The sequence below is a fragment of the Phyllobates terribilis genome, unplaced genomic scaffold (assembly GCF_046119375.1).
Source record: "Phyllobates terribilis strain yellow unplaced genomic scaffold, ASM4611937v1 Scaffold_3733__1_contigs__length_71271, whole genome shotgun sequence".
Taxonomy (NCBI): Eukaryota; Metazoa; Chordata; class Amphibia; order Anura; family Dendrobatidae; genus Phyllobates; species Phyllobates terribilis.
In genome coordinates, this window is record NW_027366486.1 from 31,406 (window position 1) to 35,848 (window position 4,443).

The following is a 4,443-nucleotide window of genomic DNA, read 5'->3' on the forward strand; positions in this document are numbered from 1 at the left end:
GAGACATAGTTGGAACGAAGAGGGGTAATAATGTGCCATTAGTTATCTCATTGCGAACAAAATGACAATCAACTTCAATATGTTGTGTCCGTTCATGGAAAACGGGATTACGAGCAATATGAATGGCAGATTGACTATCACAGTGAAGCGGGATAGGCTTGGAGTGAGAAACTTGGAGATCACCGAGTAAACCTTTAAGCCATTTAAGCTCACAAGTGATCATGGCCATAGACCGATATTCAGCTTCAGCGGAAGACTTAGCTACTACATCTTGTTTCTTTGTTTTCCATGATACAGGGGAATCCCCAAGAAAAACTAACCATCCGGAGAGAGACTTGCGAGTTAGCGGACAACTGGCCCAATCAGAATCGCACCACCCCTGTAATTGTAGATTGTTGTTGGACCTAAGAAGGATACCTTGTCCGGGATGTTTCTTCAGATAACGAACAACCCGTAAAGCTGCTTGCCAGTGATCTAAAGTAGGCTGGTGCATAAACTGAGACAAGATATGCACAGAGTATGCTACGTCAGGACGAGAAAAGCATAGATAAATTAAACGTCCCACGAGTCGACGATATTTTTCTGGTTCGTGCAAGATATGTGTCGAAGAAAGCGCCAACTTGTGATGAGTATACATGGGAAAATCTGCAGGCCGAGAGCTAAGCATACCGCTACCGGAAATTATGTCCAGTGCATATTTACGCTGACTAAGGTAGATCCCCTTAGGAGATCGAGCAACTTCAACTCCAAGAAAGTTAAAATCCCCAAATCTTTCATCTTAAAACAATTATTCAAATATTGCTTAACCTCGGAAATGGTTGAAGCGTGGTTGCCAGAGATGATCAAATCATCCACATAAATAAGAATGTAGACTTGTGTTGTTGGAGTAATTTTAAAGAAAAGAGAATAGTCATAATATGAGTACGAGAAACCGAAATCACGAAGTTTAGTGGAAAGTTTGGCAAACCAACATCTAGGTGATTGGTGAAGTCCGTATATAGATTTATGCAATCTACATAATAGGGATCGGTCTGGAGGCGAGAAGCCCAGTAGAGGATGCATATATAGTTCTTCATCTAAATCACCATGCAAGAAGGTATTATGCACGTCCATTTGATGCAATTCCCAGTTGTTAATGGTAGCAACTGCCAAAAAAGTGCGCACCGTCACCATTTTAGCAACGGGAGCAAAGGTATCTGCATAATCGATCCCTTCGACTTGATGATTTCCAAGTATGACGAGTCTGGCTTTAAATCGTTCAATGGATCCATCAGATCGATACTTAATTCAATAAGCCCATTTATATCCCAAGGCTTTCTTACCAACTGGAAGGTGAGAAAAACTCCATGTGTTGTTATCGTTTAATGCTTGAATTTCAGATTCCGTAGCTTTTTGCCAGCTGTGATCTTTAATGGCCTGGGCATAGGTTTGTGGCTCTACATTTTCTGAGAGATTTGTTAGAAAAACATGATGTTGATGCGAAAACTGGTCACATGTCACATAATTTGATAGAGGGTATCGACTATGTGGTTCAATCGGTGGAATCACCATTGTGGTGTTGGTTATATATCCCTTAAGACGTGTGGAAAGGATTTTAACTCGACATCCCCTAACTTCATTGATGTCATTGGTTACGACTTCAGTTTCAATAGAAGTAGAACTATCAGGCAGGGAATGAATCACATCTGGAGAAGTAGTGGACTCGTCATTGGACTCAGTAGGATTTAAGTCAAAAGAAGGTGATATATCTATACGATGGTCCATTGTATAGTGATTTATATGAGTCTCACCCCTTTTAGTAGCATCTATTTATGGTAGTAACTCATTTTCATCATTGGAAGTCGGTGGTACGAGGGCATTGATCTCATCTTCTTTAGACAAGTTAGGTGTTGGAGTGAATGGAAAAATGTCTTCATAAAATATAGCATCTCGAGATATGATAAATTCATTAGTAGAGGGATCGTAAAATCTCCATGCTTTCTTTCCTGACGGATAACCGACAAATATACAACGTCGTCCTCTACTTGCAAATTTATCACCCTTATTGGATATGTGAACATAACCAAGACAACCAAGGACCCGAATATGATTGTATGAGGGTGTTACTCCATATAATAGTTCAAAGGGACTCTTACCATGTAATAGAGGTGTAGGTAGTCGATTTATCAAATAGACTGCCATTAATACACATTCACCCCAAAATTGAATAGGAAGTTGTCCTTGAAAGCGTAAAGCACGTGCGACATTAAGTATATGTCGATGCTTGCGTTCGACTCTTCCATTTTGTTGAGGAGTCCCGACACAACGATGTTTGAAATTTAATGCCTTGCGCTTCAAAGTACTCTCTCATACATACAAATTCCGTGTCGTTATCGTTTCGTAAGGTTTTGATCTTGACATCAAATTGCCTATTTATCAAGGCAAAGAACTTTATTAATGTCTTCTTCACTTCATTTTTATTATAAGCAAATAAACCCAAACTGCGCGCGTGTGATCGTCAACAATTGTAAGAAAATAACGTGCACCACATGAAGATGGTTCTCGATAGGGCCCCCATAAGTCACAATGAATCAATTCAAAAGCATTATCGACCCTCGAGTAACTTAAAGGAAATTTATTTCTTGTTTGTTTGGCCTTGTGGCATACATCACACACTTTGCTAGAAGTAACATTATCTTTACATACATTGATTAAATTTAAAACACTATCTAACGGGTGCCCCATTCTCTCGTGCCATCGTTCCCTGGTTAAACTTGTAGTTGCAGCCATATGATTTTGTGAATAAAGTGGCACAAAATAATAGAGATTACCCTTGCGTTTACCCGCTCCAATCAGCGTCTTCGTACGCCGGTCCTGGACAATACATAGGGATTCAGTGAATTGTACCAGTCCTTTATATTGATCTACCAATTGGCTCACGGATATTAGTTCATAAGAGAGATCGGGCACAAAAAGGACATTGTTAATTGCTAGTCGTGCACCTAATTGAACTGTTCCTCACATTTCTATTTTTGTGCACCTACCATCTGCCACCTTTATAAAACTACCACTTGTTTTATTTAATTTCTCAAAGCGTTGTTTATCCCCTGTCATGTGGTTAGTAGCCCCAGAATCAATAATCCATTCAGTAATTGTACATGTATAATTTTCTCCATGGACAAACGCTCCATTCTAAAATAAATGGGCCAAAGAGTCCACTTGATGTTTTTCAAGCCCAGGAATATCATTTAATTCCTCCTCAAGTTTACTGGCCCCCGTAAACGTAAATGGAGAATTTACCCCACCTTCATCTTTGTCGCTCTTCTCAACATGTGGCTGCGGCGGAGGTTGTTCTTCATCAGTGACGACGGGGTAGGCTCGCGCTCCTCCTTTTTCCCGGCCGTTCGAAACCGCCGCACCTCCGCCTTTGTTGGCTCCACCACCACCAGCGGCGTCTCTTCGCCTCTCTCCCCACCAATCAGGTACCCGATTGGTGGGGAGAGAGGCGAAGACCATAAATAACTACCTATAGGAGCTACCTTGATAACTGTCTTTTGATAACTGTCTTACTACACAAATATTGCTATTTCTATTAATATTATATGTATATATCTTGATAGTCTTATCAAGCTCGGGACCAAACACGTCACTTCCAGCCTGACCCGAACACTCATGCATATTTCGGGTTGGGCTTGCCTACCTCGTCATGCTCCCTCTTATGTCATATAATGGAGGCGTGATCTTGGCGGTTGTCGCTGCACACGCCCTCGGGTTCTTGGTTTTTGGGTCTAGGGTTTTGAAGAATAAGGGCCAGGTGGACAAGTCCGAAAATTATAATGGGAATTCGGATCTGACTGCTATGAGTTGTTGATTGATTAGATTCAGAGTCTTCATGATAGAATTGAGTATGCTTGTCTGTTGGTTTGGACAGATATTCGTAATATTTTTTCCGAGGTTAAATCAAGTTTTGTGATTTCATTCATGGGTTCATTATGACATGAAATTTCACTAGTTTCCGTGAGTTCAACCATGGAATCCGGTCATTCACCTACAACTTGTCGCTACGTACGCAGAGTACACAAACTGTAAAGTTGCTGTATAATTTCTTCACGCTAACCACAAGTTAAAGACTAATCTTATATCATTAAGCTGATATCAAACAGTCGTTGTAGTATAGTGGTAAGTATTCCCGCCTGTCACGCGGGTGACCCGGGTTCGATCCCCGGCAACGGCGCTTTTTTATTTTTTGGTCAGATTACGATGAACACTGGAAGGAATGAACACTAAACTTTGTGTCTCATATATTAATCTGTAAAATTTAATAAAGCAGTGTACAGTTAATATCCAACAACACTAATCACATTTACACATTGATCTTAATCATATTCAACGCCCTCAACCGACTCAAAAGAACCAACATCAGAAAACATAGTTGATGAACACAGCCCCTCATCTGGAAACATC

General features: G+C 40.6%; 1 non-coding gene across 1 annotated transcript; it reads left to right on the top strand.

Moving 5' to 3' along the window:
* The first annotated feature begins 4,141 nt into the window (after positions 1-4,141).
* TRNAD-GUC (transfer RNA aspartic acid (anticodon GUC)) lies at positions 4,142-4,213 on the top strand. Its single transcript has one exon. It is a non-coding gene; the product is annotated as a tRNA-Asp (tRNA).
* Positions 4,214-4,443: the final 230 nt, after the last annotated feature.